This window comes from Falco biarmicus, chromosome 16 (assembly GCF_023638135.1).
Source record: "Falco biarmicus isolate bFalBia1 chromosome 16, bFalBia1.pri, whole genome shotgun sequence".
Classification (NCBI taxonomy): Eukaryota; Metazoa; Chordata; class Aves; order Falconiformes; family Falconidae; genus Falco; species Falco biarmicus.
The window spans coordinates 8,847,032-8,861,627 of record NC_079303.1 but is presented as its reverse complement, the minus strand read 5'-3'; the positions used below and the strand labels follow the sequence as shown (position 1 = coordinate 8,861,627).

Here is a 14,596-nt window from a genome sequence, read left to right as displayed (position 1 = left end):
CAAAGTCCTCTCTGCTCTCAAAAGATCTCAAAAGCTGCTCCGACAGCAGCACAGTGGCCTCGGAGCCATGACCACCCCTAAGACTGCAAGTAAGGAAGAACAAAGCGCCCTGGTCACAGTAAAGAACACAGGCTGGCACGAGATCAAGCGTCACTGCAAAAAAATTGGGGAAACACGTTAACTGTGGCGAAAGCTGGTCGCTTCTGAGGGGAGAGAGGATCGCTCAGGGTCCCATCTGTGACGGGCAGCTGGGGAGAGATGCGAAAAGAATGGTGCAGGGAAGTAGCAAGAGAAGGTCATGAGATTTTTTCCTTTAGCACACTGCGCTTGCACCAAAGTCACACACTGTGTAATTAAAAACAGAGAACACTGGAAAACTAGTTTTGGCCTTCAAGGCTTTTCTGACCTAATTACATTGAACTTTATTTGCTCAGAAGCCCTTAAAAAGTGCTCCAGTTGAAGGCAGTTTCCTGATCAGCTCTGGGTTCAGACTAACTCCTATACACCTACAGCCGTCCAAGTCTGAAAAGTCACACAAGGACCCCCCTACATCACCCCAGCTTTGAAGTGTCACTTCCAGTGCCTCCCCCTGGGCTAGAAGCGTTTCCTTCCTGCCCCAAACGGAATTTCAAAGCTTCAGAGACACCCTTTGGAGAGCCTGCCCCACCTCTCAGCACCACGAAGACACAGGTGCTGACGCCCAAAGGCACTTCCAAGTCCTGTCCCTGCCTTCCCCGCAGAACCCTCCACCTCCGAACTCTCCCCAGCCCCGGAGAAGGGGCAGGGATACCTCGCTGTGCTGGAAGCCGGGACAGCGCGAGGCAATTCAGCATCCTACAGCCGGATGGCCTCAACGTTCGGGGCCAGCAAAGCACCCTGCCCTGCGCACTACTGCAAAAGCAGGCTGAAGAAGGTTGCCATCCTACCAGAGCTGGAGGGGAAGAAACTGCAGTGAATATCACAGCAGGTACGCTGCCTGCAGCTGTTAGGTGCTACCGCTCAACGCCGTCCCAGGTAAGGAGTGCCGACACTTTCCTCAGCCTCACAGACCCCATGCGAGCCCAGGGACCTGGCCTCACTGATTTAGGGCTCCCATAGACGGGAATTTGCTCTCCGAGGAAATGCAGTCATTGCAATCAACCTTTCCTCCCCAAAACATCAGCTGGAACATGGATGGAACCAGAATGGGAAGCACCGAGCTCCATTACCCTGAAGCCCATGGACACAGACCCGGATGCAGTGGATGCTTTATTTCTCCTACACCATCCAAAAAAGCACCAACATCCCTCTGAGGCCGTATGGTAGTTTCACTCCTGGGCAGTGTGTCTTACTGAAAGGAATCTTTCCAACGAACCTCAGCTTCTCCTGATCCTCCTCCTCTTGAGTAAGAAAAGCCTTCCACTGGAAGTGGGCTATGATTTTACTCCGGTTGTGGATGACCACACATCTGTGATTTGACAGCGTGATGTAGGTCTTCCCAACTGCCAAGGAGTTTCTGTCCAGCCTGATGTTGACATCTTCAGCGGCTCCATGAAGGCTTGTGTGCGTATCTTCACCTAGAACAAAGCAAAAGGCAGACATTGCTCATCGCCCTTGCTGATGGGAGTACAAGGAACGGAGGAAACCACAGGGAACAGAAGTGTCACAGCTTTTAGCTGTGTGAGCAGTTCCACAGATCAATATATTTATTGCACCCCAAGAGCTGCAGGTGTACAGCATGAGGATGTCCTGGGCACCACCTTAAGCACCTTATTTCTGGGTGGGCTTGTAGACATTTATCCCCAAGGCAACACTATCTACAGGGAGACGTTTTCAGTGTGCCCAGGTGGCCTTTGGGTTGCCATCCCACCTGGGTCACAGGGAATTCTGCATCCAAAGTCATTCAGGTGACTCTGAGGAGGCCCCACCTCGGTCACGGCTCGCCCAGAGTCTCCTGCAAGCACGCCACCAGGGTTGTGTCTCTCCTGATCCCTTGTTGCCAACATGACAAGATGCCTGGGGCATGCAGGCAGAAGAGGGAGGTGAAGAGAAACAGGCAAAGTGACAGCCCACGGCAGGATGGGACGCAGATGAGAACTTCACCGTGTTGGAGCAGCAGTGCCCTCACTTGCTGTGGGTCTGTGAAGATATGTCAGAATGAGACCGGTGGGGCACGGCCCACACCAACCTGCCCATCACAGCCCTGCAAGCCCATTTCTTCTGCCTGGAGCCTGCTGGTGCCTGTGCCTGAGCGTGCAAGTCTACACCGAGTATTCCCAAGCTGTCCCACAACCCGAGCGAGCACACCTTTGCTTTCCGCCTCAGACCGAGCTGAAGAGGAGAGAGTCCCTGGTTGCGCACAGCAGCCGATTAACGCCTGGAGTCTTGCTGGAGCACCTGCCAGCACTTCACCCTCCAGAAGAGACCCCCACCAAAGCGTCCCTCACTGCCAGAGCTTCCAAACCTTCATTCTTCCTACCAAGCAACTCCCAGGAGTCAACTAAGCACAAACTTGAGCACCGAGCCTACTCTGCCTGTTGCAGGTGAGGGCCTCCCAGGTGAGAAGCAAACCCCAAACACGAGACATTCTCCATCGAAATGGCACTTCTGTGGAGCGTGTTTAAAGCCTCAGAGCCAGCCCCAGCTGAGAAGGGCAGCGACCCGGCCATCCCTGGAGAGCATCCCTCTGCCGAGGCAGAGCCTTCCCCTCGCTGCACGGGTTACAGCAAGGCAGCCAGGGGATGGACCTGCCTTTCCAAGGCTGCCACACAAAAGCACAAGGGGAGAGCTGGCTGCCCACTGGATGGACTCCTTAAACCCTAAGCCAGACACAATCTGGCAGTATCACAGTCGTGCCGGCAAAAAGAGCCCCCCCTCTCTTGGAGGGAGGTTGGAGAACGACTCACCCTTCAAACAGATCTCTGCAGCCATTCATTCATCTCCACACATGGAGAGTTCAGCCTTCGTGCCTGTATAACCTCGACTTCTCTGCTCTTAAGGGAGCCGAGGAGGAGTGGGAGGGATTCGTGGCCAGACACGAGTTATGTTGCGAGAAACAGCAACGTCTCCAGTGACTGGACAGCCTGCTTTCTGTAACAGACAACTCAGCGTACAAAAATAACTGAGGTTCAGAAGCGTTACAGAGGCAGGCGTGCTTTATAAGCTTGCCTTCCCCCTCCGCTGAATCCTCGGCATACGTTGGCAAGCAGAGGAAGCAGGACCCAAGAACTGGGAGACATGCACAGTGCTTCGAGCATGCACAACTCCGGTTCATGGAAACATGACCTCATGCTCTACGAGACAACTAACTACTGCAAAATAAACTCCACGAAAACTATCATGGTCTCACTGTCTAAACCCATGGCCACGTGGGTCTCGAAATAATGGGTATAGTTTTGATCTTCAAAGCCAAGCTGAAGCCTTTGAAATGTAATCATTCTTTCTGCCCTTCTCCAAAGTACAGAGCAGCTTCTATATGAAGACTGAACAGGATTCCTTAACCTAGAAATCACACAAGAGATAGGTAGGTTTGTAAGAGCACAAACGGCCTGGGAAAATCCGAAGGAGGAAAAATTTGTCACCATTTGTCGTAAAACAGGAACCCAAGGGCCTGAAATAGTATTAGTCAGAAATTACAGAAGTGTAGTACCAGCACTTTCCCAAGGAATATTCCTTCCTTTGGAACGTACTGCCATGGGAGCCTACAGACGCTCATAGCTACAAACCCACAAAGCAACTGGACAAAGGCTTGGAAGGTAAAACCATCAGAAGTGATTAAACAAAGATGAGAATAAAGCCTCTAGCACAGAAAAATGCTAACTCCAGGGCCCACGAGGCAGAAAGCACATGCACTGCCTGCTTCTACACGCTTTGCTGAGCATCCCCTACTGCTGCTCTCCTGGAGAGGAGCCGGGGACACAGACACACTTACGCTCCCGGCTGACACCAGCGTCCCCCAGGGAGAGACCAGCACGCAGCCACCCAGAACAAGGGCACACTCAGCCTTTGCCCCTTACCTGCTCACTTGAAGCACCAAAACATGCAGAGGTTTTGAAAGAAAAGGGTTTAGAAAGAAAAGGGTTTAGAGGAGTCTGCAAAGCAAGTTTAACAGTCTTCTGCTTTGAAGGACGCAGAGCGTGGGCACCATGCAGTGTCCCGCACTTACCTGTGTCGTAGTGTACTGTCAGGGACCCGGAATAATCACCAGTCTTCTGTGGGTGGAAGTCCACTGTTACTTGCACGGCATCACCAATCCCAAGAGTCCCAGCAGAGGGATCGACAGAGAAAGGGCTGCAACACAGAGAGGCACATCAGGATTACTGTGGGACATTTGGGGACTATGTGGCTGTCTCGTTCACTCCAGCTCACCTGCGCAAGCAAGAAGCAAACAAACCACAGTCAGCAGAAGAAAAAGAGAACAGACAGTATCAGAAACTGAGCCACCAACTCGACTCCTGAAGAGCTCCAGCCCTCAGAACATCCTATGCTATAAAACGACCTCGTCTCCCCCATACCCTGCATCCAGTTCTCTGCAGCAAGGCTCAAGAGTCTGACTGCTAGCAATACAATCGGAGGAGGGTTTTTGAAGAGCACGGAGATGGTGAGGGTTATTTGCATGCACAGCTTGACACAGACTTCCTCAGGAATCCGTCTTTTCCTGCCACCTATACACCTCAAGAGATACAAATGTCAAGGCAGTGAGATTGCAGCCTGGAAATCAGACAGGGAGAAGAGAATTTCTTCTTGAAGACCAGAGAATAACTGGAGTTTAATTTGCAGAATTCAACTCTTTTTTTTTTTTTTTTTACCTTGAAAGCATCCTGGTTTTGCCTAAGAAAGGGCACATTTTAACAGTGTTTCAGTGAAAGCTGCTCTAAGCAAAGAAAAATCTCTACGAGTGCAAAGGCACATTAGAGTGATACAATAACAAGGGAACAAGACACAAAAGGAGTACCCATTTACAACCTGAACAATTAGATCTCTGGCTAAATGAAGCACCATCAGCAGGAGCGTATCGAGGCAAGTTTAACAGGAGCTTTTCGGTGTATTCACAAGCAATGCAATCTGGGGCTCCGGGTTGTAATCCAAGCTTGGTAACTTTGCTTGGCCCGCTGGAGGAATTCTGTGCAATGTGTTGGAAATAATTATGAAAACGTGTTGGTGTACTTTAGATTTAACACGAGCAATTATGATTTGTGGCCAGGTAAACAGCTCTCGGCTGACAGACACATAATTCAGTTCTTTAACGCTCAGGGAAAAGTCAGGTGCAACATGCTCCTGCACAACAGCAGCTGGGCTTTGTGGCTCCTGTACAGCCCCACTTAGAAAGCAAAAGTTACTGGCTTTAGTGCTTTGCTGGTGGTCAATTTGTCACCTCAAAAACACCTTCCAGAGAGTTTCCCAGTGATTAGGGAATGCAGCACACAAAAATAATGAGAAAATCTGGAGCCATGCACGAGCTGAGCTTCATTCATGGAAGTAGTGACAGCTGATGACATTGCTGGAGTTCCTGCTCATTAAGGAGATATTGCTGCAATTAGGGGCCTGACCTGCTCCCCTGACAACAGCAAGAACATTGGCAGTGACTAATGGGGAAGCACTGGGCCTGCAATGTTCACGTGCTGGACCTGAGACACCTGGGAGGGAGGAGGAAAGCCAAGGCCCTGCCAGCCTCAGAACTGGATTGTTCTACATGGCCCTGCACCTGCACTGGGGGTTGTGCTTGGTTATACTGGGCAGGGCTCTGCTGGTGCTTGGCTAGCATCACTGCCTGCTGGGGGAAAGGCACAGAAAAATTCCCCCAACTTTTTTTTTTTTTTTTCCTCCCCCCCCCCCCCGAAACATGGCCAGAACAGAAAAGCTGCTGGTTAAGGGCCACACTTCAGCACCACCTCCCATCCCATCCCCTTGTCTGCATACCCCTGCCCTCAGATAGCTGGGATGGGCATAACACTCCTGAGGATGACTTCAGGGGATGCCCGAGAAAGAAGGTATCTTCCCATCTTCAAATTATCAGAAGAAGAGGATCCCACCAAGGTCAGGACTCATTCTCAGGACTGAGAAACAGAGCACAAGTCAGACACCGCACCTCCTGCCTCCCACCCCACGCTGTACCCACGGGACAACTTTGTTACTGCTGTCGCGGGAGCTTGGTACCCCTCACGTAGACCTGGTTCTCCAAGACCCAGAGGGATGCAAGGTCCATGCTTAACCTGAACTCTGAATTTCAGTCCACATCACTAAGCTGTTCCCTGCAGCCTACAGATAAGAGATGCTAAGGAAACGTCCCTGACACACTAATAGCCACATGAAAGCCACTGCCAAGAGATGAAGCTGGCAGGCTAAACTCTGGCCTTCTCTCCATTAATTGTGAGCTGTTCTTTAGGATAATTCTTGTCCTGTTAGATCTACCCTGTTAGTGAATCACTACTGCTCCTGAAAAAACAGGAAACATAAGGTTTGGAGGTTTTTTAACAGCTTCTTTTCTGACATCCTTTTTAACTATGTCCATTTGTACGTTTGCTTTGTTGTACAACATCTAAACTGTCACAGGTCCAGATCTCCCAGCGGTGCCTTGCAATCCCCAGCTTGTATAAACTCCTCTAGCCACACCAGCCTGAGGGAGACCTTCCCGCCAGAACCTGCTGAGATCTTGCCCGTTACTGCCCTGCAGAAAGGGAGCAACACCAGACTAGTAAGCAATTTCATAGGGATCTGTTCTGGCATCTGTTGTCCTGTCCTTGTACATCCTGTGGTAACTCTCCAATCCCACACCTCGATGTCGTATAGGGGTACTACAGGGGGCTCCTAGCACTGCACCTTGTAGCATCATTTCCTGAGCTTTCAGAGCCTGATGGGCCATTCCTTAATGTATCTTCTCAGACGGATCCTCTCTGGCGCCATAGCACAGCGTAGCACAAGGTCTGTAACGTCAGGAAAAGGCAGTGCTGCGCTGAGATCTGCTTCCAGATGCCATTTTCAACTGAAACGTACTGGAATGACATTTATCTCCCTGAATGCCATGGAGAAGAAACTCGTTATCCAGCCTTAACAATGAGAACGACAGGAAGAGACTTTCTATATTTACACTAGTACTGCTCTGACTCTCCAGCCTACTTGTCACGCCAGCTGGGAGGCCACTTCTTTTCTGCTGGGGTTGCTGGAGCCACTGAGCTCACCTGGGACCTCGGGGCAGGTACCTGAGCAACTTCTCACAGCACAAGCAGCAGGGAACCCACTGTCACACAGTGCAGTCCCCAGCACTGGCTGGAAGAACCGCTCCTGGCACACCATGGCCTCATCGCACAGGGAGAAAGAACGTGGGGGTTCTGCTCTCGGGCTGCAAGGGGATGTGCTGACCTGGTCAAGAGGGGGGAACACTTGGATTCTGAGTGGGGGATACAAGCTTGGGGCACTACGGTCCAGATACTGGAGGGCTGGGCTGCCATTCACTGGGACACAGCAGAACTGCATGCAGCCGAGGGATGGGAAATGCAGCCACCTGTATTTGGGGTGGAAGAATCCCTGGCAGTACAGGCTGGAGGGCACAAAAGCCTTTCTACGGAAAGGGAGCTTAGAGGCTGCAGCACAGGACATACAGGGAGATGCTGGGATAAAGGGCTTTGCACAGCCTGGAGGAGGACAGAGCAAGGCTGGTATTACCCGATCTTACTTCTCATGTTGTGTGCACACCCGACTGAACTTTGACACTGGTCTTGCTTTGAGCGCCGTGTTTGGTCAGATGATCTCCAGAGGTCCCTTCCAAAGTTATTCTGAGTTTCTCTTCTCCATCAGCCCAATTCCATTTCACATATAGCCCCCAAATTTCTCATATTTCCTATACATTTGTGCATATAACCAAGCAGATGGTAGACAGACAGGCATTGGAGGAACTCAACCTCTAAGAAAGTTCCCAATGAAGAATCCATTATGACATTTTGCTGAACACTTAAAGCAAAAAAAATAAAAACAGCAGAAACACAGGAACTTCAGAGTATTTAAAAAGAAATCTGAATGAAAGTGGAGGCGACTTCATTAGAATAAAACGCTGCTTATACTCAAAGATTTAAATCATCAGTTTGAAATTTCAAACTGGCTTTCAAAAATTCGTAATGAAATGGAAGAGATGACTGATGCCTTCAGCTGACATGGGAAATCTTACCAGCTTTTGATCTCTGCACACACACAATCCAGTTATTCAGAATTGTACTTTTTTGTGTGTCGTATGAAATAAAGCTTTTGCAACACTTCCCATCTCTCTGTTGCAAATCAGGACTGAAAAATTTAATTGCTGAAGTTCAGCATAAAATCCGTATCAAGCAGGATTCAACACACGCTGGATCACTCAACAGAATAGTTGGCAAGGACATTGCCAAGAGATGCCAGACACGACTGGGTATCTGTTTTGGTGGTGACGACTAGATCTGGAAATCCCAGAGGGAAGCTGTACAGGGATTTACAAGGTCCTGCCTACGTATTTCCACAGTGAAAAGCAGCAGCCTGCTTGAATAGCATCCTGGAAGCTTCCATAGCCTTGCCAGGCTTTGGTAGGAGCCTCTTGGACCTTCACGCTTCCCAGGAGAAAGAGCAAAGAGCCTTCTCTTGACCCCTGTTTTCCTGGGGAAGAAACTGAAGCAACTCAGGTGCACTAAGGCAGATGGCAGGTCTTTGCTGCGTTCTGGACCTCAGCTCCTGCACCAAGACCTCTGGGACCAAGCAACTCGGAGCTAACTACCAGCCAGCTGAACTGGTTTCCTTGCAGGTGCAGTTCAGCAAACTGGAAAAACAGTGACTGTCTTCTCAGACCAACAGGAACAGTACAGGCTGTCCACGACACAGCACACATCAGGCACTTGACCAGGAGACTGCCCAAATACCACGTGCTTGTGGCCTCCCAAGGAATGCGTATATTTGGCCAACAGGGCCACATAACCATTTCAGAAGGTACTGAGGATCAAGGAGGTTGGTGGTGGCTACTACAGCATGCTAGAGCACTTTCCAGGAGATCCGAGAGAGACAAAGCTCTAGAAAAGGCTCCCAACCCACGCACCAGGTATTTGCTGCATCTTTGGCCTGTGCCCCCGCTGTAAGGCATTCCTCTTTGGGGCTGTAGTGCAGCTTTGAAGCCACTGCCAGCTCATCTCCACTTACAAGCTCATTCTGCTGAAGAATATTGGATCCCAGGGACCAGATCAAACCTACTGGAAAACCAGGGCCTGGACCACACCCTGTTTTTCTCAGGGTCTCGATACCAATTGCTTTGATCTGCAATCTCCAATTGCACTTGCTACTCTAGACAAACTGCTGATAAATTCTTAAATGTCTCTTCCACCAGCTCAGAGCTTGCCCATTTCTTAACACTGCCCTTGGTCTGCAGGAACTGAGCTCCTAGAGCTGTTGTCTGCCCCGCAGGATCTTCCACAGCCCGAGGGCAGTCCAGCTGCCTTCTTACAATTGCTCCTTCAGTCTAACAGAATCAGTCTTGCACGACTGTGCTCTGAAGACACCGTTGCACTATAAAACTCCACTCTGCAGCTTGCAGGGTTTTAGCAGAGGTTGCGCCATGCTTCAAACACTATAATCAACAGCAAAACCCACGTGCCCTGCCCATCTCCAGCCACGACAGCAGCATGGCAGCTCAGGTGCTCCGGTTCCTTTTTGTTGCTGTTTTCCAACTATATTATCACGCCACAGTGTTTTGCACAAAAAAAGATGAGCTCCCTACCTCTGCGTGCTGATGCAGTAGCGGGCCTCCCGGTTACCAACGTTGCGAACCAGCAGCGTTTTCTGGGTGCTGTACTTGACTGGACAGGCTGAGAAGTTCACCTGGTCGGGGAAGTCCAGGATAGCTCGGGCACCTATAGCTCGGATTGGCACAACAAACTTCTCCCTTTCTGTGATGCAGATGAGCTCGTGGAAATAATCCTGCAGGGAAAGAAACAATCTCAGCACAATGCATTTAGCACCATTCCCACGGCAGAAGAAAAACGGCTGTTTTCTAGGACTGTTGCAGTAGCGTTCAATAACGGAATAATAGTACCTTTTACCTTCATGACCTTTCATTCCAGCATGACTTGCACACAGTTGTTAACTTGCAAAGAAGAAACAAGCCCACTGATTCACCCACTTTCGCAGCAAGCTGGCAGCACCACAATTATCTGATGCTTTGATTCCGAGGCACCAAAACAGAGTCGCTTCACGCAAGGGATCACAGCACTAATGGAACCTGCTTCAATCGCCACCGCAGACTGTTGGAAGCACCACTGAGAACCCAGCTGTGCCACAGCACTAACTTCAAAGCCAGCAACGCGGCGACCTCGTTGAAGCTTGGCAGGGGATGCTCAGGTACGTTTTCAAAAGGACTTCAGCACATACGTGATCAACGGTCAGTCGCTGGGGAAATGCTTCACAAGCTGGACACGGTAATTGCTGCGATGCCAGCTGAGTGTAGGGTACAGCTGTATTTCTCACCCGCTCCCACAGCCTTACAGGGCCAAGGCTGGGGACACGCACCCTTCAAAAGCCATCTGACCCATCTCCCCACACCAGAGCCGGCTCAGCTCCAGACCCAAACTGTTTTTGCAAGAGGTTTCACAAGTACTTCAAAGCACTAACAGTTCCACCCCTGCCCTCAGCAGCCTACGCCAGCTCTGCACTGCAATTCAAGAGAGTTCTTCCTCTGCCTCATCTCAGTTTCCCTTTACATCTCACCCAGCCCCAGGGGACACAGAGACAGCTCTGGCTGATGCCTTAATCGAACCCCTCTGTAAGGTCTGTTCTAGAGGAGTAAGTGACGGCGTGCCTGGTTAGCACACCCACCCCAGGCAGGCGGCATCGGGAGCTGCACACGGGGGACACTCAGACACCCCACCAGAGCAAAGCCGGCTGTGCAGTCCCAGCCACTGGCTCGTTCAGAACAGAGCCAGGCAATCCCCCCCGCGCCCCGGCTGCCTGGCGTTTAGCAGCAGGAAGGCAAATCAAATTACCAAAAGCATTTTACTGTAGGGATGAGCAGATCAGACTCCAGATGTATGGCATGGCGTCGCTGCGCTGGAACTATCACCTTGCCCCCACTGAAATCAGTGGTAAAGCTGCTGCCATAGGGCCAGGAGCCATTACCCCCAGCAGCGCTCTTGTTGATGAGCTGATCAAAGCTCTGCTTCTCATCAGTCACTCGCTGCCCTGATTTTTGCCCCGGTGCTTTTAACTCATTTGATATTCTTGTAATTGTTGAAGCAGCAAGCACTTTGATTTAGGAACCGCACACAGCAGCAAACTCCCTTCAGCAGAACTGATCCGGATTCCTCCGCGGTTGGGATTTCCTGCTCCCATCCCCATCCCCTCCTGGAAGGGCCCTAAGGCAGCCAGCCGTGGCACAGACACGTACCCAGTGCTCCAACACAACAGCTGACACCCAGCGCCTCACCCACCACCCAGCGCCTCACCCACCACTAAGGTTGACAAAACAGATGCTGCCCCATCCAAGGCACAAAGAATAAAGAAGGATCTCTTCTTCTAGACATCTCAAACAGTCACCCTACAAACTGCACAAGGGCTTTTGCTTTTCCTATTTGGAAGGTAAAATACTAGCAAGGGAACTGCAGCAAGCAACCTGCAGGATTTAATATCATATTCCAGGCAAGGGTTTCATCTTCAGCAAGTCTTTCTGAATTAGCAAGTTTGTACTCAATCTTGCAGCCCAAGCCCTCTAAAATAAAAGCTACGGGCAGCCCATATGACTTTAAAGCACCCATTACCTCCTGGGTACTTCACCTCCCAGACTGTTCAGATGCTCAGAAACTGCATTAGCAAATGGAGAGTGCCATTTGCTTTTGCTGTTGTTGTTATTTCGGCCACATTACTGTAACAAAGGCAAATCCAATTGAAAGCTACCTGCCTTAGTCTTGGCATGCCATATTTACTTATCTCTCTCTTCCAGATGCCAGGTAGACAGAGGAGGATGCAAGTTCAGATCAGCAGGGAGATAAAAAAAAAGGAACTTAAAACAACTGGAGGTATTTGAGGGAAGTAAAAGGAAGTAATTGTCAAGTCGTTGTCATTGCTAAGGAGCAAATGGATGACAGCAAGGTAATTAAGAGCCCAAGAAATAAATCCCCCCCTCCCCCAAAAGCAAGCACAGGCAACCTTCCCAGCTCCTTTGCTGGTGAGGGGCACCGGGACAACCTGCACAGCAACGCACAAGGAAAGGGAATTCTTTCTCCATGGACCTGAGGGCAAGGCTAAAGCAACAAGGATTTGGTTTCACAGAGACAACCACGACCTTGGGAGAGAAAGCTGCCTCTCACCATTCATGCAGATGCACATTATGTCCCAAGCCCTCTCTCCAGGGACACCGTGGGTCATGGCATCCCGTGCAAGGCTTGACTCAGCACTTCAGAGCAGGCTGACCCTTCAGCCACGCTCTACCACCCCACCAAAGTGGGACCTTGCACCAGGCTGAATGCAGCGTCAGCCCAAACAGGGCGAAACCCAAGGCAGGAGGGGTGCTAGGCAGAAGCTGGCTGTTTGTGTCGCTGTGGACCCACGGTCCCTTAAGCTTTTGAAAGCTGAATTGCCCCCCTGGGTGGGGAACGGGTTGCAGTCTCCACTGCAGCACTGCCTCGTGCTACGAGGGCACTAACTCTGCTACACACTTGCTTACAGCCTGGGCAACTGTTGAGACCAGTTCAAAATCTTGTTCTGCTTCGCAACTACAAACCCTTAGCAGACTGTTTAAGACCATGTTTCTAAATAAACGTGCCTGGATGACAGAGGGGTTGCATCCCATCTATGCTCTAAAGTTTGTTGTGTTTAGACACAGCTTCAGGCTACAGATTTTCATGAAAACATGACTACATCCTTCATACAACTCCCCTCTCCATTGCAAGGATGGCAGACAGTTGTACGATGGTTCCCCTTCTCTCACACCCCTTTGACAAGCAGTAAATTACAAGCTCTGGCCTTCCAGGTATCGCCACTGGCATCTGAACTGGCACCCGCTGGAACTGAAGCAGCTGCTCATCTCTGATGCTGTTTCAGGCTCTCTGCAAACTCAGGGGCTAACGGTAATACTGCCACAGTGATATCAACCTTAGCTGCCCACAACACCACACTCGGATGTCAGATTTCCTGCATAACCCATCCTAAATCCTGCACTGAATTCCTTGCAGCAGACGACTTGCACAGAAAAGATCCTTGTAGCATGAGGTCACATGGCAAGCCAAGCAGGGAAAGCTCCCGCTGAAACCCTGATATCAAAGGCTGGAAAATAAGGGCCATGACCAGAGAGGAGGGACCGGAGGATGAAGATACAGTCGCAGGAGAAGGGGGTGCCCCTGCACCTGCCCCCCTCAGCTGCCGGTTCGCAGCACTCTGAAATGAGTCGCTTAGCTCCAGGTTCATTTATCACCGGGCCATTTGCCTTGGTCTTCTGCCCCTTTCCTCCCCACACGAGCCATCTTGAAAGTATACTTGGAATAGCTTCTGGGCGCTACAAAGCATCTAACAGGGCTGCGCTGAATTGTAAAGGACTTCATTTCAGTAATGCAGTAACTCGCTGTCCTGTCGTATTTCATAGTAATCAATGTGCATTAATTCAGTCTCCACCGAGCATCAGTAATGAATTTCACAAACCTCACAGACTGAACTTGCATTGCCTGAAAACAGTGCACTGCTACAGTGAAAAGAGCAAGACGACAACACGGAATAAGCTGTGCTATGTTTTTATGTGCTTCTTACTTCCTTCTTCCTTTACAATAAACTATTAATAAGCCTGTAGGACGCACAAATGGAAGTATTTCTGTCTGTTGTTTATCTGCCAGTCAGTGCCACAATGGTTTCCAATTCAGCAGAGGCCGTCAGACCATAACGCAAGAACATGTGGGAACAGGGGCTGGCACGAGAACACCCACGCTGTACAACTGGAGCCATAAAACAGAAACGTGCAAATCAGAAGCAGCAAGAGTAACAAATTGGAAATGTTGCCCAGCAGAAAAATTAGCAGTTCATTTATAACACAAGTGCCAATAAACCAAGAGGCACACCAGCTGTTTATTTATTTTCTGACAGTCCAATCACGTGGCACATTCCCAAATGACTGCCAGACAGCAGGGAACTGCTCATTTTCCAAGGAAGGGCTACGTGGCACACAGCATTTCAGCCACCAACAGCTCACATGGCCCTAGTACTTAAGGCTTGGCCACAACTGTACTCCTTTGATTCAGGAGTGACTTCACTGAAGTCAGACTTACCCCAGGGAAGAACAGATTCAAAGCAAGAGAATTATACAAACCAACTCCCCATCAGGAAGACCCGCATCCCAGTTCACTGGGTTACCCACAGTCCCTGTGGATCGTGCAGCATCAGGGATGTAGAGGTTGTTCAAAGGCAGCACTCCTGAGCCTTCCACAATTAACACACAGATACTCTGCAGGCAAGCAACTGCAAGCCCAGCACAGGTGGCTTTACGGAACCATTTCCCAAAGCCTGCCTCTTGGCTAAGGGCTTTGCAAGGTGCTCTGCACCTCCTGACCACGCTGTGGATGCATTTCTAGCTCAGCTACAGCACTCTGGCACTCCGCTGACTCACGCTCCATCAAGTATGAGCCAAAACATTCCG

General features: G+C 50.3%; 1 pseudogene; it reads right to left on the bottom strand.

Annotated features, from left to right (window-relative positions):
* Positions 1–14,596, bottom strand: part of LOC130159852 (hydrocephalus-inducing protein homolog) — a 98,954-nt pseudogene that overhangs the window by 76,077 nt on the left and 8,281 nt on the right.